Source organism: Cucumis melo, chromosome 8 (genome assembly GCF_025177605.1).
Source record: "Cucumis melo cultivar AY chromosome 8, USDA_Cmelo_AY_1.0, whole genome shotgun sequence".
NCBI lineage: Eukaryota > Viridiplantae > Streptophyta > Magnoliopsida > Cucurbitales > Cucurbitaceae > Cucumis > Cucumis melo.
In genome coordinates this window covers 21,770,611-21,792,084 of record NC_066864.1, presented here as the reverse complement: position 1 = coordinate 21,792,084, position 21,474 = coordinate 21,770,611, and the positions used below count along the sequence as shown (strand labels likewise).

At 42.3% G+C, this 21,474-nt stretch overlaps 2 pseudogenes; both read left to right on the top strand.

Moving 5' to 3' along the window:
* The window catches only part of LOC103504475 (pyruvate kinase 2, cytosolic-like), an 88,465-nt pseudogene that overhangs the window by 59,828 nt on the left and 7,163 nt on the right, over nucleotides 1-21,474 (top strand).
* On the top strand, nucleotides 19,179-20,950 carry LOC127150694 (ATP synthase subunit a-like; annotated as a pseudogene).

The following is a 21,474-nucleotide window of genomic DNA, read 5'->3' as shown; positions in this document are numbered from 1 at the left end:
TCATTCCTTTTCGATACGAGCCAAGGATCCTGCTGTAATACGGCTGTACATGTCTTTGTTTTCAGTGTCCAAGTTGCGGCTCCCATGACAAAGGCCACATTCACTACTATTCTCTCTCCCTCTGACCGTAGATCTGTGAGGGCGGTGGTTGACAGAATTCCTCCTCTCTTCCCTTCTTTTATATATAGCTAGGTATGTGCCGGTTGTAACCTCTATCCCCATGGAAGAAGGTTTAGAGCTGACCCCATCCGTCCCAACGGCTCCTTGGTATGCATGGTTAATGCCTAGAGATGATTCAGTCTTCCTTTGCCAAGAAGAGCTCCTTCTATCCTCTCTGCCCCGTGGGTGTCGAGCTTCTGATCTCAACTACTACAACTCTTCAAACTCCTAGAACTTTGACTTTCCTAAATTACGCCTAGCCTAATCTTTTCTCTCTATTTTGATGCTCAGTTAGCTTTTAGCCTTTGACTTCTTATACATGCTCACGAATAGGACAAGAGTGCTCGCAAGGTGCTCTTTGCTACGCATCCTTGGAGCATTCTTAATGAATGAAAGGCCTTGATTATGATCTTCTTCAATCTCTCATCCTTTGAAGGCCCGTATAGAAGCCTGTGTTATGAAGATAAAGCCTATCCCTAGGCTGATATCTTGTGCGTTTACATTAAAAGAAGTTCAAGCTTTTAAGCCCACTACAAAAAAGCTACTACCCGAAAGCCTATCCTTGAGTCTGATTCCTTATTATAATTGAAGGCTCGACCATAAAGACATAAGAAAACCTAAGAGTTTGATTCTGCCCTGTGGGAATCTCCTATGTCTTCCGCTTTCTTCCTTTCATTCTTCAAATATCCTCTTATGATACTCAAATCCAAAAAAAAAAAAAGAAGAAGAAGAAGAAGAAAGCCTATCTTCGTTAACCTCCTATTTAGTCTTGAAGGACATAATATCTCAAAGAAGAAGAAGAAGACAAGACTAGTCCTACTTTTCTAGAAGGGGTAAAGGTTTTCAGACTATGACTGAGGACGGACGGAAGTAGCTTGACCATAGGAAGAGGGAGCGGGATAATCAAGAAGAAAGCTCATAACCTCAAATTAAACTAATCTGGACCTTTGCTTTGATCTTTCTTCCTAGGCTTTCCTCTTCTCTCCTTTCAGTCGAGCCTCTTATGACTTGAAAACCACTTAAATGAAATGATCTTTTTGTAGAAATCAGTCTCTTTTCGTAGATTAGTATGAAAAGGGGGAAGAGGCTAGGAAAGATCCTGAGTCTGAGACCAATTAGGTTATGCAATAGCGAGACTGGAAAGGAGAGAAGGCTCCCCCAGATAGTAGGGAATAAGGGCAAGTTTCATTTATTAGTCGAGTCAGCAGAAAAGTATGAATTAGACCTAGTTTTCTCGGGAAGAGAAAGAGGAGCCCACGTAGCGGTTGGGAGAGGTGCGAGACTTGGGTCTTCTCTTCTTCCTTATCTACTTAGTTGAACCCAGGGAGTTGTATTCAACCTAATCGGAATATCCCACCCAGTTTCATAGGAAGTGAGAAAGTCTCAGATGAAAGGCTTGGCCATTGAATAAGAAAAATCTGTCAATCAAGAAGGCAGAAGGAAGAAAGGTCAGACGGAGGAGGAGGTCTTATCAAGGAATTGGATAAAGAAGAAAGCAAGCTCGACCTTTTAAACGGAATACCGAGAGCTAACTATCGAGACTTTAGGCTATATGGACACATACTTCGTGAAATCTTGAATGCATCCAGTCTTCTTGCAGTAGCTGTTGAAGTTGATACAGGTAGACACGTGTCTAATAATAAGTGGAAGACTTCCCTATTGATAGGTTATGAGCTAAGAAGAAGAAGAAGCTATCCCAGAATAGGGGAGGAATACTGAACTCGGAAGCAAGATGGAAGGCATTCCTTGACGTAGGCTTTCCAATTTAGCATTCTCCAGATTCTTGAATTGGTTTTTGTCATGATAGGATGAAATACAGATGAATAAGAAAAATTTGTAACCCACTATGCAAAAAGCACGAGGCATAAAGGAATCGAGGCTCGACCCGCAAGCAAAGAGGAAGAAGCGAAGCCCCCCAGATTGACTATATGATCCATATGATCGCTGATCAGTTTCCCAAGAGAGAGGGATGAATAAGCACTCGAGAATTCTCATTCATTCTCAGTTTACGAGCGAGACTAGAATTAAACTACCACGAACCGGGAGAGAGCGACCAGATAGCATTCTCCCTTTCTGCAGCTGATCCTTCCTTATTCGGTCGCTCATGAGAAGTTTTTGACTTCCCAACTAGTTCTGGATAGAGGTTAGAGTCAGGAAGCGCTAGTAAGGTCTTCAGCGAATACGAGTCTCTCTTCTGCTCCGTGGCTTTATGGTCTTTTTTCTGATCTCAATTTCTACAACCTCTACAACTTCTTAGATCGAGCCTCTTATACTACCCTATTACGTAGTGGATCAGCTTCATTCCAGGGTGTGCCCGTACTCTTTGATGAGATGGAAGAACTGATCGCTGGCTCGTGTAGCTGGGGCAATGAGAAGAAGAGGTGCGTATTGAATACCGGCCCCATTCTGACAGCTTCCACAAAGGTTGGCTAGTTCTACTTTCAAGAAAAGAGCTCCTACTCTCTCGCTATTTTCTTCCACTCCACTTGGGTTAGCGGCATTGGGTAAGCCCTTTCGAGGAGGAAGGATTGATGGACCCCACTCAATCAGGATCAGAAGGTTCCCCGACGACCTGAATTTGATGCTTGGGTTCCTCGGCTGTCTAGAAAGCCCTTACGATCCTGACGAGATACCTTTCAGATAGAGTAGCTCGACCTAGCCCTCGTCTATATCCCTGTAACCCGTTCCATGGGCTCTTTCCTCATCAAAATTTAAAGAACGGGAGAGAGCGGACTCTTACTCATACTTATTCCTCCGACCCTTTCTGTCTCCTCCGACCCTCTGGTCCTGCTTTGCTATACAGTCTCGCAATAACCTTCTCCTGGGTGGGCCTAGCCAGACCTCGAGCATATTCCCTACCAGATCGATCCGATCTTTGCCTCTGCAAGATCAAGAAAATTTCATTAAGAGACTCGCCCACTTCTTCTTCTACTTCCTCTTCTATAATTTCATCCTCAACTATTCCCCGATGGCTTCTTCCTTAACTCAGCCAGAGCAAAGGCGGCTCAGTCGACTTTCTTCGCTTTGCTCTGCTCCGATTCGCTTTGGTCTCTACTTTGTGGGAGGGACGAATTAGTCTCCTTACCTCCCACCCGCGATTTTCTTTTCATCTCATTATGCATGGAAGACTCACCTTGGCCTTGACTTTCCTCTCCCTTCTTTCGAATCCAAAATACTCTACTACTAAATCATGAGAAAAATCAATGAAAATCAGTGAAATCACATTCTTCAATCTTGTCAGAGGATTGGTGGATATGGATAGGAAATCCTTTCATTAGCCTATCCTCAGGCCTTAGGAAATCCTCATCAACAGTCAAGAGAGAGAAGAACTTCCGAAAAAGGCTTCCTCTTCAACCGAGACTTTGCCCTTTCAGCCCTTTTCAGGTAAACTGGTTTAGCGGGTTCCGATCTGCACCGCAGAGTTGATTAATAGTTTTCACTTTACTTAATCTTTGGAATACTCTTTCTCAAAGATAAAGGTCTTTGTCCGGCCTCATTCCTCAACCTATGAAATCGCCTTTCTTCAACTCCTATCGCGTAGTGGGAGTAGCCTGCCTATTCAAGTGCGTAGTGGGCTTAGATCGACTAGTCCGAAAGTTACCTTGCTTCCGGGCTTCTTACCCTACTGAGGAAGATGAGTGATAGCTTTCTCTTTCTCTTTCTGCCTTTGAATCGAGGTCTCCCATTCCAGCCAAGATGGAGATCTGGGGTTGCTTAGCATATTATCCTCTCCTGCCAACCTTGGTTTTCTTCCTACGAGTGATCCTATTCTTTCTTTTTATCTACTTCTCTGTCTACTTCTCTTTCATTCAAGAGGTCGACCTTTCTAACTGAATGTGGGCCTAGTCTTGGGAATCTGAATTCATTCTTTGCCCTAGAAAGGACTGGAAGAAGAGGGCAAGATCTTGTTCCTTTTCTTCGATATCCCTTCCTCTTTCAGGAGCCAAAAGTGGAAGAGGAGATTGAAAAAGAGAAAGTGGCGGGCTGAGGTTCTCGAACCAGACGAATGTGACAAGGAGATTGAAGAAGGAGATAGACTATCTAGAAGAGGCATAGGTGGCTCGTGAATTGATGTCCTTGGCGATCTCCATTCATTTTCATCCCAGTTGACATAGCGATCAGGGCCAGTCTCTCATAGGAATTCGTAGTTTAGACATAAAGGTTCCAAGACCGTGTGATAGCTTTTAGAAGTACCAAGGTAGGACTGATTAATAGGAATCCAGAAGAGAGCAAACTCTTAATAAAGAGAAAGGCTTGGACGTGAATAAAAAGATGATCTAATTCTTCATCAATTACGAGGATGAAATAGGGATGAGGAAAAAGTCCCCAGTAGTTTCATTTCACTCGACCCAAGACATCGACAGAAGCTAATAATGATCGTAGAAGAGAGGCCCACCAGCACATCGAATGACGAAGGAGAAGGAGCAAAAAGGGTTCAACTGTAAGGAGAAGGAGCGAAAGCGGCTCGACTGTAAGGAGAAGGAGTTAGCTGTAAGAGTGAGTTTACAAAGGAGAAGGGAAGACTTGCACCTGACCCCGCCCTTCGTACCTCTGCCTTAGTCCAAGGAAGACTGCCACTCCCTCTGCCTCTTTCACTTGAGGGGTTTTAGACCTTCGCCCCTCCCTTTTCTTTCCAGTAAAAAAAGAGATAATAAATGGACGGAGGATGTCTCTTAGCCCATAAAAAGAATACAAGGTGCGAATCAAGAAGACGAACCGAGGGGACCCAGAGATCACCCGTGGAAAGAGGGAGAGTAATCAGCTTTGCGAATAGGACTGATTACTAGGGACCTCGCTCTTCTTCAAAGTTGATGCCGAACGGTTGAGAAAAGGTCTTCTCCTTGGACATCATCTTCACTCTTTCATGAGATCCCCACTACACGGCCAAGGCCTTATCATTCCTTTGAAATAGATTCAAATGTGAATGTCCCAAGTCTCAATTTGATTTACCCACTCAGAATAAGGAGAAAAAGAGAAAGAGAGGCGGAATAAGGCACGAAGCAAAACGACTTTGAAGGAGTACATTATGAAATAACTAAACTCAAAATAGAGGTTCGAAGAAAGTCGATTGATAAAGAGAGGAGAGGGGCGAAGCGAACTCATTATCTTCTTCAAAGGAGTGCATTATGAAATAACTCGACTCAAAATAGAGGAGAGGGAAGAAGCGAAAGTTATTATCCTTATTAGGTGGGAGCTCTTATATTATGAAATAACTCGACTCAAAATAGAATCACTCAATTTCTCGGTAGTTCTAGCTTTTTCTATCTTTCTTGTTCTTGTCTTTCTCTTTTCGATCTCAGAATGAATGTGCTAAGCAATTAATGAAACGTAGGCCTAGTTTGAATTGAGATTTTCCCCTATTTATTTATGGATGTCATTGATTTTAGTGGAATCAGACTCCTCATACGCTATATACTCGTTAGGACATCCTCTGGACTATTCAACCTATTACTTTGAGCCTTGCCAAAGGTGAATGAATGAAATTAAAAAATACATAGATAAGAAAGAGTACAGATGTCCCACCAATTCTGATCCAAAAATCCTTTGAACTGAAAAAGATGAAAAGAAAGCGCCGAGATTCTCATATTTGTGTCACTCTTTCTTTGCTTAGTTCGAACAGCTTCCAGTGAAGATCTTTCCCAACGCTAAGAATAAGCGGATTTCTTCACTTATTAAAGACATCTCTCACAATCCCGGGAAATCCCCTTTTCTTTAAAAAATTCCAATCCGCCCCAGTCAAACAAGAAAGAAGGAGTCTTTTCAATTTTTTGACTTTTTCCACTGGACTTTCCAAAGGTCTGAAACAAAGTCTACTCAAAAGAACTTCTGCCCGGATAATAGAATCGAGAAAGCCTCTACTAGTGCCATTCCTGAGAAAAAGCTTGCTCGCCTATATTGCCCTTCCCCGTGCGGTACGGGGAATCGTTTTATCATTCGCCACCCGGGTCACCGTGCTCTTTCGGACAGTCGATCAAAATCTCTCCTTCTATTTGGATGCCCAGCGTTTCATAGGATTCCTTCGGCTTTTACGTTGGACATGGGCCCCACACCTCGTTTTCTTTTTCCTCGTGACAATCCACCCATACATGTCAAAAAGTCTGATTTTAGTAGCAGTTTTTTCTTTTTAGAGAGAGAGGCCAAAGGGCCCCGACGTCTCCCTCGTCCCATTTGTCTTGGATCCATTTGTCGAAGAAAGCAATTCCATTAGAATGTAGCGGAGTCCTTTCTACAAGGGGAATATATACAAACTGTAACACATTCATGTCCATTTTCCTCAATCGGGAGGCAGGAATTCTCTGTATATCTATTCTTGGATTTTCGTCGTTATGTAATAAATAGAGGTCGCACTCTTCGGTTACCTCAATGAAAAGGACGGATTTCCATTTCTTGTTCCTAAAAAGAGGTTTTTCTATAACTTCGAGGGAGTTATAGTTTCGTTTTGGATTGGGCCTAGGCCCTATCTCCACGAAAAATAGGTTGCCCTTCGACACTTGCAACCATACATGGTTGAGGCTATTCTATCCTCTCGTGGGTCTTCACAATGGGGGGAGTCGAATGCTAAAGGTATAATTCTTATACCCCTTTCTTCTTTTCTAAAGCTTTTGGGTGAGAGTTTTCTAAAACTTTTAGCCGTTTTGATCAAAGTCTTTTCATATTTGGCATCTAGCCTGCACTTCTGCCCATCAAGAAGAGGGAGAAGGTCCCTCGCGGAGGAGGGCTACTTGCGTTCATCATATTCATTTTCTTCGATGAACTTGTCAAAGACCCGTCCGAAGGACTCATTCATTCCACTAACCCGATTTGAATATGGATTTCTGAGTAAAGAGGATGGACCCTTATTTTTGCCTTCTTTTTCTGACGGAGTAGATCCTTAAGCCAATCTTTTTCAGAAGACTGATAAGGAGGGTTTTCTGCGTATTTGATCTTCAGTAGACAAAGAACAGCCTTGTCTTTATTGGCCGCTCAAAGAGAAGGTTGGTTGTTGTCCAATCCCGTAGAAGATGCTTGTCTTGCAAGAATTCGTCAGTGTATTCTTGGGGCCGGCCTTTCCTTTTTAGATAGTCTACGAGAATCTCCATAGGGGATATCTCCCGCATCTTGATGCTCTGGGAGTCCTCCCAAAGATTCGTCACACTATTCTAGTTTATAGTTCGATTTTTTTTTTGTTTTAGTGGTCAAGAGTATGAATTCGTATTCGAAGGACTAAATAGTCCGATTTCAGACTCCTTCTATGGAGTCCTCCCTAAAATCGAGAAAGTTGTCATATTCCTTTCATTTTTTGAATATGCGTTCTGCCCTTTTTTTTTTCGAGAATTCCCCCGGAGCAGTCTTTGTCTTTCTGTGGCTTTTGACAATTTTAGCCTCTGCCAAAATCTCACTTAGCGGGAACTTGCCCCAGACATAGAGATTTTTTGTTCTTTTTTGGACACATATCCACAAAGAGTCCCCCAGCCTGTTTGGAAGGTGACGTAGCTCAACTCATTTGGAGCTTGATTTTTCCGGAAAGGCTTCTCATATAAGGTTAGTCGTCGAATTCTTTGAAGCACTTTCATTAAGCACAACAATATGATGATGTCACTCTCCATCCTGATGCCTTTCTTGCGAGATAATGATACTGGTACACAGGAAGAGTTTCCTCAGTCTCGCTTCTCAAAGTAATAGGTTGAATAGTCCTCCTTTGTCTTTTCAAAGTCAGAGCTATCCCGTAATGATAAAGGAGCATCTGGACCCTTTCTAAATGTAATAGCTAATCATAGTCCTCCTTCTAAAAGGGGAGCAAACGACTCAAGAGGAGCAGAGCGGTTCAAAGAAGATTTAAAAAGAATGATCAAAGGCTCAAAGAATATTGAGAGGACTATCCATTAGATTTCCAGATTGAGACAAAGAGATAAGAATCAATCTCCATAGTTGACTGGACTGCATGGTTAGCTTCCTCTATTTTTAAGCTCTTTGCTACCTCAGATTATTTTAGGAAACTAAGATTTTTGCAGGTTGTTAATACCTTCATAGTTTTGGGAGAAAGGTTTGGGAGAGGAAAAGTTGTATATAGGTCAAATCAGTCTTTTTGGGACATATCATCAAATAATCAGGTAGTAGGCATCAAAGTCGCACTCTTTTCTTGCTTTGATTGAACCTTATTAAAAGAACTTTGACTGACGGACTTATGGCTCCAGACACGGGTAGTCAAATTCTCTCTACTATATATAATGAAATAAATGAGAAGACGATTCGGAGCATCCCCAACAGAGCTATTGCTCGGGCCCAGAACGCGAACGACTAGCTCATCTACCTACTTATCCGAGACAAAGCCTAAAGGTTGTGCGTCGCCGTGCAAGGATATTCCTTTTCTCTTTGATGCGTGCCTCTTCGTCAGAACTCGGAATTATAGACTTGCCATTGTTCATCGATACCGCCCGCGGTAATTAGAATGAGTAAGGTTTAGTTCGATTGAGGTCTAGCTCGAAAAGGGTAGTAAGATCTTCACTGCTTATTACTTACGAGAATGAAATCCTAATAATCCCGATTTCTTTATGGAGCCTTTATATAAGGGGTTCAGACTTGTAATCCAGACCTCCTTCTTTTCTGAAGGACGTAATTGCCGGCTTAGGAGCCCTGTTCAAAGTGACTGTCCTTTCATCTCCCTTTCTGGTCCTAATACTGACTCGGTATCGGCTTTGCCTTTATTCTTGATTTAGGGGTCGAACTTCCCTTCTTAAAGGGAATCGCATTCCCCTTTCTTCTTTCTAAAGTTTTTTCTTCCTAAAGGGGTCGAAGGATGTAATGGCCGACAATGAGAGTTTCTGTATTTAGGAAGCAGATTTTCTTTTCAGCTTTCCTGCTTTCTAGCTCGATACTGCTTCCTTCTTGACTTTCTAACTCTTTAATTCTTCCTTTTGCTGCTCTTGTATTGAAATGGGTCATTCGCAAGGGACAGGAGAATTGGGATTGAGGCTATATACCCCTTCAATAAGATAAAGGTCGATAGGCACTGCTCAATCTAAGAAACGTCTTCTTGAAAGCCGACAACTAATTTCATCAATTCAGAGACAAGATTATAACTAATATAGTATATTTCGTATCATAACTAACGAGACACCACTAACAAGACAAGACTGAAGAAGAAATTCAACCAGAAAAACAAACAAAAAAGGCTCAAAGAATTTGAGAGTCCTTCGTCTACTATAATTAGTGGAAAGCTAAAAATAAAAGATGAATATGGTAGATTGAAGAGGACTGAGGGCTCGACTAAAAGGAGAGAACAAGGCGCAAAGAATTTGTGAGGGGTCTTAAAATAAAGCTCTAGATGATAAAAGGAAAACTTTCAGTCGCTTCGATAATTCTTTGAGCGTCGTCCGAACCCCATAGCTATGGGCAAAGAAATTGCGAAAGGAGAGAATCAAAGAGAGAAGCGATTTCCAAGGATAGAAGCAAGGAAAGGAAGTAGAGAGAAGAAGCTTGACCCCTATGTGGGCTTAAGAGAAAGATCATTGAACAAGAAAAGAAGAAAGAGAGAATCTTGATCTCTAAATTTGAACTTCATGATCTCTTTCCCTTGAAGAAGAAAACGGAGCCAGATGAAACTACGGAGGACGAGTAGTCCGAAGGACTCATGAAATTCCATAAATTAAATTTCCATTTCAACTAAAACAAGTCCAGAGGCGGAGTAGGGAAGAACTCGACTCCCAGTTTGAAGAAAGTCGACTAACAAGAAGGAGTCAATGAAGAAGGGCGACTGAAAAAGTTCTTAGAAGGAGTGCATTATGAAATAACTCCACTCAAAACAATAAGGTCAAAAAATTTGAGTTGAACTCAACTGAGGTTAGAAATGAGAAGCTCCATTATGAGTTGAAAGTGTCCTTATCCTCAAATTCAAAGGAGCCTCAATGAACAAGGGCGACTCAAAATGAAAGGATACAAAGGTTAGGACTTTAAAGGGAAATTCCTTATTCTTCCAATTCAAAGGAGCCTCAATGAACAAGGGTGACTCAAAACGATAAGGAAATGCGCAAAGAATTTGTGGAATGAAAGCCAAGTCCTTATCCTGAAATTCAAAGGAGCGCAACGAAGTTCATAAAGGGTGAAAAGAAAATTTCAGAACAAAGGCTCAAAGACTGGCGTTGAGCTATTTTTCCGTAGGACCTCCCATACAGTATCGTCACCGCAGTAGAGTTTCACCACCAAGTTTGGGATGGATTAATGTGGTTCCTCTACACCTAGGACACCAGAATATCGAACCATAAACGAAGAAAGGCATGAGAGAAAAGCATATTGGCTAGTTATTGTGAGGCCCCAATTCTTGACTTGAGGGGACACCAAAGGCCTCTACCCTTCCATCCCTTGGATAGATAGAGAGGAAGGGCATAGTTTTTTTTTTTTTTTGGTTTTTTCATGTTGTCAAAGAGTTGAACAATGGTTTTTTCGTGTTGTCAAAGAGTTGAACAATGAAAATAGATGGCGAGTGCCTAATCGAATTGATCGGGTCATGTAGGAACAAGGTTCAAGTCTACCGGTCTGTTAGGATGCCTCAACTGCATACATCATTGCACTTCCACTTGACACCTATCGTGATGATAAACATCTCATCTCACTGTGACCTTCTCTTTCATTCTCAAAACTTTTGTCGCTCCATCTCCGTAGGGGCAGAGAACCCATTGCTGTCTTGGCTATGCTACCGGAAGCTCTGAGGAGTTGGAATAGGAGAGCACTCCTCTTGGGGTGGGCTTACTACTTAGATGCTTTCAGCAGTTATCCGCTTCGCACTTTGCTACCCAACCTTTACTGTGGGCATGATAACTGGTACACTAGAGGTGCGTTCTTCCCGATCTTCTCATACTATGGAAAGGTCCTCTCAATGCTCTAAGGCCCACACCGGATATGGATCGAACTGTCTCAAGACGTTTTGAACCCAGCTCATATACCGCTTTCATGGGCGAACAGCCCAACCCTTGGAACATACTACAGCCCCTAGTGGCGAAGTGCCGACGTCGAGGTGCCAAACCTTCCCATGTGAGCTCTTGGGGGAAGATCAGCCTCTTATTCCTAGAGTCACTTTTATCCGTTGAGCGATGACCCTTCCACTCGGCACCATCGGATCACTAAGGCCGACTTTCATCCCTGTTGGGTGGGTCTTGTAGTTAAGCTTCCTTCTGCCTTTACACTCGAGGGCCAATCTCCATCTGGCCTGAGGAAACCTTTGTACGCCTCCATTACCTTTTGGGGAGGCCTACGCCCCATGGAAATTGTCTACCTGAGACTGTCGCTTGGCTTGTAGGTCCTGACACAAGGTTAGAATTCAAGCTCTAGAAGAGTGGTATCTCACTGATGGCTCGGGCCCCCCGGAAGGGGGCCTTCTTCACCTTTCACCGCTCCATGGGCTGTGCAAGAAAGGCCCAAAGCCAATCCCAGGGAAGAGTGAAGCTGAATAGGGTCTTCCTGTCCAGGTGTAAGTAGTTCGCATCTTCACAGACATGTCAATTTCACTGAGCCTCTCTCCGAGACAGTGTCCAAATCGATACGCCTTTTGTGTGGGTCGGAACTGACCCAACAAGGAATTTTGCTACCGCTCCATGGGGATCGTTATAGTGACGGCTGTCTTCACTAGGGCTTTGGTCTTAGGCTCTCCTATCGAAGTTACGAGACTATTTTGTCGAGTTTCTTAGAGAGAGTTGCCTCGCACCCCTAGGTATTCTCTACCTACCTACCTGTGTTAGTTTCGAGTACAGGTACCCTTTTGTTGAAGGTCGTTCGAGCTTTTCCTAGGAGTATGGCATGGGTGACTTCAACGTTGTAGCGCCTGGTACTCGAACATTGGCTTGAGGTATTTTCTCTACCCCTTTTGACCGTAAAAAAATAGGAGCACCTTGCATCCTTGAATCGATAACCATTTTTCGGCTAACCTAGCCTCCTCCGTCCCTCGGGACCAACAAGAGGTAGTACTGGAATATTCACCTCTTGTCCATCGACTACACCTTTCGGCCTAATCTTAGGCCCTAACTCACCCTCCGTGGATGAACCTTGCGGAGGAACCCCCACAGAGCGATTTTCAGGGCATTGGATTCTCACCAATGTTTGCCTTAAAAAAGCCGACATTCCCGCTTCTGCCTCTTCCACCACTACTTGTGCAGGTGCTTCCCTCTAAGGCAGAACGCTCCCCTATCGATGCATTTTGACATCCCATAGCTTCAACAGATCGCTTAGCCCAATTCATCTTTGGTGCAAGTGCGCTCGATTAGTGAGCTATTACGCACTTTTTCAAGGGTGGTTGTTTCTAGGCAAACCTCCTGGCTGTCTTTGCACCCCTACCTCCTTTATCACTGAGCAGTCATTTAGGGGCCTTAGCTGGTGATCCAGGTTGTTTCCCTCTCGACAATGAAGCTTATCCCTCATCGTCTCACTCGCCGACCTTGACCCTTGTGATTTTGAGATCGTATCTAATATTCAGAGTTTGCCTCAATTTGGTACTGCTCTCATTGCCCGTACCGAAACAGTGCTTTACTCCTAGATGTCCAGTCAACTGCTGCGCTTCAATGCATTTCAGGGAGAACCAGCTAGCTCTGGTTTGAGTGGCATTTCACCCCTAACCACAACTTATCCGCTGATTCTTCAACATCAGTCAGTTCGGACCTCCACTTAGTTTCACCCAAGCTGCATCCTGAAGAAGAAAGGTTCGGGTCCATAAGCAGTGAGAATTGCCCCATTCTGACTCGCTTTCGCTATGGCTCCGGTGGGTTCCCTTAACCAAGCCACTGCCTATGAGTCGTCGGCTCATTCTTCAATAGGTACGTGGTCTGAGTCCTGGTCTCCTCCCACTACTTGGAAACTGATGGTTTCATCTTCTATTTCACTCCCCGATGGGGGTTCTTTTCACCCTTCCCTCACGGTACTACTTCACTATAGGTCAGCCAGGAGCCCCGTCAGAGGCTTGCAAGGTGGTCCTTGCTAATTCACACGGGATTCCACGTGCCCCATGCTACTCGGGTCAGAGCGTAAGCTAGGGATGCTTTCGGCTACTAAACTCTCGCCATCTAGGGTGCAACACTCCATTGCTTTGCCTAGCGGCACTACGTTTGCATTGCTCTCCCACAACCTCATTTTTACGGTTTAGGCTGCTCCCATTTCACTCGTCGTTACTACGGGAATCACTTTTGCTTTCTTTTCCTCTGGCTACTAAGATATTTCAGTTCGCCAGGTTGTCTCTTGCCTGCCCATGGATTCAGCAGCAGTTTGAAAGGTTGACCTCCTGATCTACGCTTATTTGCAACTCTCCGAAGCATTTCGTCGCTAACTATGCCCTTCCTCGTCTCTAGGTGCATAGGTATCCACCGCCAGCCTTTCTTCATTTGAACCTGACCCTTCACTTTAAGGCTATGCCATCTCCACGTAGCGATGCTGCTAAATGGAAGGATCTTATCAACGTCTATGTATTCGAAATCATAGATCGAGCTGCCGAATCAGAAAAATTGATTTCTCTCTCTTTGTATCAGCTAAGTGAAAGAGTTGGAGATAAGCGGACTCGAATCGCTGACATCTGCCACAAGGTAAACCACCGCCTCTCAGGCCCCCAACTAATTCTACCATAGAGGCCAAGGATAGACAAGAACTCCCCCCGAAGACAGCTTACAACTTTTATCGTACTGTGCTAAAGAGGAACTCTTCTCTTTATCTCAAAAGGTATCGCGTAGTGGATTGGAATCCCATTCTAATTAAGGATTCTTGTGGTTTCGGAGAATCCAACTACAGAAGAACCAGGAAGGGAGAGCTTTTCCCCATGCCTAGTCCCAGTGGAGGTGAAAGACCTAGAGCAGGCTACGGATCTATACCAAGCCCCTGACGCCATAATTCATTGAGGTTGATCCCGAACACACGTAGCGGTTCGAGACCTTCTTTATTTATTCACCCCAAGAATGAACGAGAGTTTCATGGGATGGATTTCATTAACACGTCTCGACCACCACCTTTCTGTTCTGAAATCGGTAGTGATTTTAAGGAAAACTACCAAGCTCCACTATAGATAAGCGTCTATCATCTCTATGCTCATTTTGACTTTTTCTTGGACTTATTAGTATTAGCGAAAGCTCGCTCGACTTAATCTGTCTTACTCGACTTGCTTACTAGTTGCCTTTCTGACTAATATCTAAATTTGACATGTGAATTGAGAGTTTTAAACTGAGTACACTAGAAGAACTTTTCCTCTTCTTTCCTTTTATTGAAGACGGAATGATCAGCATTCCTTCTCTAGAAACCCATCTTCCTCGTAACCAAACTGAATATCTCTTTTAAATTTAGCTACCAATGACCAAAGAATTTGTGATTCAATTGAGAGAAGTTTTTTCCTTTTTTTCACCTTCTTTCTTTCCCTTCCTCCCCCAGAGCTTTAAAAGTGGTGGAAATGTGATCGACCTACCATGAGGTCTCCATGAAGAAAGACATTTTTGACATCGAGCTGATGCAGTGACCAAGATCTCTTAGCTGCAACTGAGAGAATGACATGGAATTTTATGGAATTTGGCCACAGGAGCAAAGGCCTCGAGATAATCGATGCCATAGGTTTGTGTGAAACCTTTCGCCACAACACTGGCCCTCTGGATAGAGCCATAAGCTTTGTCTTTCAGGGTATATACCCACCCGTAGCCAACCCTACCTTTGCCTCTTGCTAAGGCCCACGTAGCGGTGATCAGTTCCCAAGTCTCCTTCTTCTTTAGAGCCTCTATTTCTTCTATCATAGCATAGCCTTTCTTCCAAAGAGGATGATTAAGGGCTTTTTGAAAGAGGGTATCTTATCGCTGAAAGGAAAGCTTGAAAGTCAGAAAGCTAATATGGATATAAGCAAGTCCGACGCTCAAAGAATTTGAGTTTAAGATTGAATCTTTCTTCTCCTAACCGCTTCTTTTATTTTGAGTCGAGCTGCTTCGCACCTGTGAAGTCACTTCTCAAACCATTTAGTGTGGAATTCGAAAAGAATTTGAGAATTCTTTGATAAGGATTCTCATATTACATTGAGTCTCTCCTTTCGTTTTGAGTCGAGTTATTTCTTTAATGTGCTCCTTCTAATTGGAAGAATAAGGAATTCGCTTGAAAATTCTAAGATAATTATTCTCACCTCTCCTTCTTAGTCGAGCTACTTTACACCTTGAAGATGAATATGGATTTCTGACTTGTCCGGAGGTGAATATGGAATTGACTGAGTTCCACTCCTTTGAATTTAAAGAATAAGGAAGGAATGAGCTTGAAAATTCTTCTCAACTCCTACGAAGCCTCTATTTTGAGTCGAGTTATTTCTAAAAATCAAGGGCTCTCATAAATTCGGTAAGGAGTTCCACTCTCAAATTCTTCGATAATTCTTTGATCCTTATAATTTTCAGTGGAGTTATTTCTAAAAATTAAGGGCTCCTTCATAGTCGTTTCGCTTCACGCTGGAGGATAGGTTCATATGGATTTCTGACTCATTCGCAAATTCTTTGCTCCTTATAATTAAAGAAGAAAGAAGAAAAAGGAAAATCGGCTTGAATCTTTTTAGTAGGTTTGAAAGAGGAAAGCAGGCTCAAAGAATTTAAGTTGATAAAGGATAATGGTTTGAAAATGTGAAAAAAAGCATCAATCATATTTCATTGATCCTTCCTTAAAGTTTCTTAACCTTGGACGTAGTAGAAGTCCTTCAGACTGACGACTTTCTTCTTTTTTCCTTCTTTCTTCTTATATCCTCTTATGATTTGAAAAATACTCAAGCTTTTCCTTGAACTTCTCACTTCCTTTACTTACCCGATTTCCTTTTTCAATAGTAGTTTCTGAGAGTCCTTCAGACCTAATTAAGCTAGGGAGGACCAAAGAATTTGCGAAAAGAAATGGAAAAGTCTGAGATGTAGGCTTGGCTAAAGCATCTGGAAAAGTTAGGGCTCTTAACCAGAATCGATAGAAAGATAAAGGCTGCTGCTATTTCCGCTCTTAGTCTGTTGAGGTTTCAGCCTCAATCCCAGTCTCACTCTATCTTTTTCATTTTGATTAAGACAAGATAGTCTCTCTAGCCTGAATCTCTATACCTATACTTACTAAAGGATGAGGATGCGAACCCGTTCGGAGGCTCCGAAGGAGTTGAATTGAGTTCCATCTTTTTCGATAAAAGAGGTTTGACCGCTAAGTGGGAATATGTAGGCTCAAAGAATTTGAGAATTCCACTAAAATGAGAAACTCTATTCTTTTTTTCTTCCTTCATCTTGAATAGTCAAATAAAGAATATACGACATGCTAAAGTTAGCCTTTGCTTTGACTTTCTTTTTTTTTTTTGGCTAAGAAGTCAGTAGGTTGTGCGCCAGCCATACATAGCTTGAACTGTGGTGGCCACAATGCTACGCTATCGATCCCCAAGACGTCTTTGCTTTCATCTTCACACCTGATCCATCGTTTGAACTTCCTACATTCACTCCCAAAATTGAAAGAGGAAAACTGGAATTGTAACCTCCCGGTCTGCTATAAAAGTCAGCCTCACGGTGTGCCTGATTGTCGAGTCTGCCGTCTCCACGGCTTTCCTTTTTGCAAGCAGCTCCTTATCGAGTGTCGATCTTCACTTGGGTCGGCTCTGAGGCTCTACCCTGGCTTTTCATTATTTGCTTCCTCCCACTCTTTTTTTCTCATATCGCGCACGCATCTTGAAGAGTGGCTTAGAGTACATAGACGAGGCGGTCCCGATATTGAATATTGAATAACCTCCTGCTTTGGAACTCCTTGACTTCGGTTGAACAAACAAGGTTCAATCTTCTGAAATCGTAACATAGGCGAAACCCGGCAGCCCGCCCAGAGTTTGACCTTCTCCAATCCTAGAAGGAAAAGCCACTGAACTTTCCTTCCCCTAGCGGGCAAGAAAACTGGAAGGAAGATGATTAGGATCTCACGTGTGGCAGCTGTTGGAACAAACTCAAAATCCAAGAGGTACCTAAAGAAAAAGGAAACTTACCACTCACTGGTGAAAGAGGAGAAAAGACAATTTTAGGCCTCAGGGCTGGAATGCGGTAGGGTCTTCAAGCCATTCCAACCCCACGCTCTTATCTCGAGATTCATGGGTCGTCTCGCGAAGAGAGAAGATTTGAACCTTCGCATCGACTTTTTCTCTCAGTCTCAATCACGCCTTCCCTATCGCAAATTCCTCTTTGGTCGAGTCGCTCAGCTGCTTCGCGTATTATTATGATAGTCTTGTCGAGGCATGCTACAAGAGCATAGGTGAGTGGTAAGTGTAGGAGGCATGACCAAAGGGCAGCTTGTGTAGTTCCACCTCGCATCATTGAGATCTGCAGGGTGGCGGTGAAGAAGCGTCACAAATAGGGTTCAGATAAGGGGTCGTAGGCTTAGTAAGGCTTGAACCTACAATATCACCGTTATGAGCAGTACATTTCAACCAATTAAACTATAATCCCTCATAAAAGTCGAAATCAAAGACATCAATGAACAAGGTAGTGGAAGGATCATATTCTATTTTGATGCCGTAGGACGGGAAAAGCAGACAGAGAAAGAGAGAATGAAAGAGAAAGAGAAGCGAAAGATGGAGCGGGAAAGAGAAAGATAGAAGACTAACAGAAAGATGTCTGAATGATGATGCTTTGAGTACTCTCATCAAACAACAAAAAGAATGAGAAAGAAGACTGACCGAAAGATGATCTTTCTCATTTCATGTGTCTTGCAAAGCCTCTCCTTTTAATCTGTGAAAACATTGCTTTTTTCCCCTATAGAACTCCTTCGATCATTCTTCTCAACTCCTACTCCACCTTGGACTGATTTATTCCATCCAATTTCTTGGACCTAAAGTGGATAGTCGGACAGAAGTTTTAGTTCCCTCTTTTCTTTAGTGGATCAAAGAGGTCCGAACGCTAAGTGGGAATATGTAGGCTCAAAGAATTTGAGCGGAGGCCTCATTGATTTTCTACTTTCAGTGGATACTACGAAGGAGCTTTCTTCTTGATTATCCCACTCCCTCTTCCTATGGGCGAGCTACTTCCGTCCGTCTTCAGTCGTAGTCTGAAAACCTTTTCCTTTTTATTCGCTACGTGGCTTTCAATTCAAACCTTGAATTTAGTGGGTTTCGTAGGTTTTCGCTTCTTTTTTAGCCTTTATTCATTGATTCGGTCGAGACCTCTGAAGGAGTCATGAAAAGGAATATGGACTCGTGAAATTTCACACTAAAAGGGGTCCTCAATGAAGAAGTCGCATTTCTCAAATTCTTTAAGCCTTGTAAGAATAAGGACTTTTGATTTCATTTAACTCCTTCTACGTGGAATATCGAGTGGAGTGGAATAACGAGGTCCTTCTACATGGAATATCGAGTGGAGTGGAATAACGAGCACATGGTCTTGCTCTCATTACAGTAAGAGAGAAAGGGGTGCCTCTCCAGTCTCACCTTTTGCCTCTTCCTAAAGGTCTCACCAAGACCAAGGGCGACTTCAAAGGCAGGGTGTGTCCTGTACGAGCAGTCGATGCCTCATTAAGCTTCTTCAACCCTTTCCTTTGTCCTCGGACTGATCCTAGTTGGCGCCTACCCTACCTTTCAGCTTCTTCCCATCCTCTTTTCTATATTGATTTTAGAGTAAAAAACGAGAAAGATAGTGGTTCAATCTCATATTTTGACTTTTCCTTTGGAAGCCCCCACGTAGTGGTAAAGAGGAATGTTTTCACGGATGAGAAGCCCTTGTTCATTGAGGCGGTTGAGTTCTAACCTCTTTCTGAAATTAGTCATTTCCACTCAAAGTCTTTGACTTTATTCTCATTGAGGCCAACTTTCTCTCTAATGTCTGAGAAGTCAAAATACTATATTCACTTTCTGACTAAACTTTCTTCTCTTATGTATGGTCTAGGTGATAGCTTAATGTGAGCCCTTGTTCATTGCCTTGATAGGCTTGGAGTTGATTCCACTTTTGTCTCTTCTTCAGGCTTGATTTTCTTCTTCTTCCTTGCCTCATGGTTGTCTTTTCATCTTTTTTTTTCAATCAAAAAGTGTGAGGATCAAAGAATTTAAGATGTTAGAAGGTACAAAATCAATGGGTGCGGGAACTGCTACAATTGCTTCAACGAGAGCTATTATTAGTATTGGAAACATCTTCAGTTCTTTGATCCATTATGTGGCCCGAAATCCATCATTGGCTAAACAATCATTTGGTTATGCAATTTTGGGCTTTGCTCTAACTGAAGCTATTGCATTGTTTGCTCTAATGATGGCCTTTTTTATCTCAAATTCGTATTCCGATCGAAAAGGTTTCAATCTCACATCTTGAACATTAGAAAGTCGTCCCTCTTCCTATGGTTGAGCTACTTCCGTACCTCATCTGGAGCTTTTGATTTGTCCATATGAACCTGTGGAATTCAAAGCTCAAATTCTTCGAGAATTCTTTGACTTTATTCATTGATTCAGTCGAGACCTCTAGAACTCCTTTGGAGTAATTGAATTGTCCTTATTAATTTCAACTTCTACTCCACCTCTATCTGAACTGGTTCTACGTAGCTTAATTAGTCCGAATGACAGGTTCATATGGAATTTAGATTCCTTCAGAGTGGTTCGAATGCTCAAAGAATTTGAGAAAAAGAAAGTCACTAGACTTGAAAGAGGAGGCTCGACTGAAAGGAGTCCAAGATTCAAGCTGAATTGATGAACAAGGGCTCGACTAAAAGGAGAGAAGGAGGCTAAATGAAATATGAGTTCGTTTGTCATTCCACTAGAAAAAAGGATTCCACATTCAAAAGGACCGAACAATAGCCTGAGTCGAGTATGGGAAGCGGGCTAGTCCCAAAAATGCTCATTCCTCTGACGTTGGGGCTCACAATGAACCTTATGACTCTAACTCTTCTTAAAAAAAAGTGTCTCTATATATATAGATTATTCTTGACTTATCTCAAGCAATGTCCATCCCATGCCTTTCTTAATTGGTTGGACCAACCCAAACTGCGATTTTCGACAAGTCTTTCTTCATTTTTCTTGAAAGAAGCAGAACTACAGGGATGAAATGAAAAGTGTTTCTGACTCTGACACCCAACAGCCCACTTGAGCAATTTTCCATTCTCCCATTGATTTTTATGCATATAGGAAACTTTTATTTCTTATTCACAAATCCTTCTTTGTTTATGCTGCTAACTCTCAGTTCAGTCCTACTTCTGCTTCATTTTGTTACTAAAATGGAGGAGAAAACTCAGTACCAAATGCTTGGCAATCCTTGGTAACGCTTATTTATGATTTTGTCCCGAACTTGGTAAATGAACAGATAGGTGGTCTTTCCGAAAATGTGAAAGAAAAGTTTTTCCCTCGCATCTCAGTCACTTTGACTTTTTGTTATTTCGTAATCCCCAGGGTATGATACCTTATAGCTTCAGATTGACAAGTCATTTTCTCATTACTTTGGGTCTCTCGTTTTCTCTTTTTATTGCTATTACTATAGTGGGATTTCAAAGAAATTGGCTTCATTTTTTCAGTTTTTTATTACCCGCAAGAGTTTCACTACCATTAGCACCTTTTTTAATACTCCTTGAGCTAATCCCTTATTGTTTTCGCGCATTAAGCTCATGAATACATTTATTTGCTAATATCATGGCCGGTCATAGTTCAGTAAAGATTTTAAGTGGGTCTGCTTGGACTATGCTATGTATGAATAATCTTCTCTATTTCATAAGAGATCCTGGTCCTTTATTTATTGTTCTTGCATTAACCGGTTTGGAATTAGGTGTAGCTATATCACAAGCTCATCTTTCTACGATCTCAACCTGTATTTACTTGAATGATGCTACAAATCTCCATCAAAAATGGTTATTTATTTATAATTGAACAAAAGCGAGGCTCCGTAAGGCACAAAGCAAACCGACTGTTCAGAGTGCATTATGAAATAACTCAACTCAAAATTAAGAATCAAAGAATTATCGAAGAATTTGAGAGCGAAAGTCACTATCCCTTATTATTCTTAGGTATGAGTGCATTATGAAATAACACAACTCCAAATGATGAGGAGAGGGGCGAAGCGAAAGTAATTATCCTTATTAGGTGGGAGCCCTTTCTTTTTTGAAATAACTCGACTCCAAACATAAAGGAGAGACTCCGCTAGGAGTTTCAAGCGAAATGACTTATTCCTTATTCTTGAAGGAGCCCTTGAGTTTCAAGTGAAAGGACTCCAAACATACGCTTCTTGAACTATTCCTACGAGCTTTAGTAGTTTGAACACGTCCATGGTAGTTTAATTAGCTAGAATGAAATAAGTGACTACTATCTATGATTGGCCAGCATGCAGTATAGAAAAAGGATAAGCAAGGCACGAAGCGAAGCGACGGAAAGTTTGCCTTTTAATGTCGATTCTT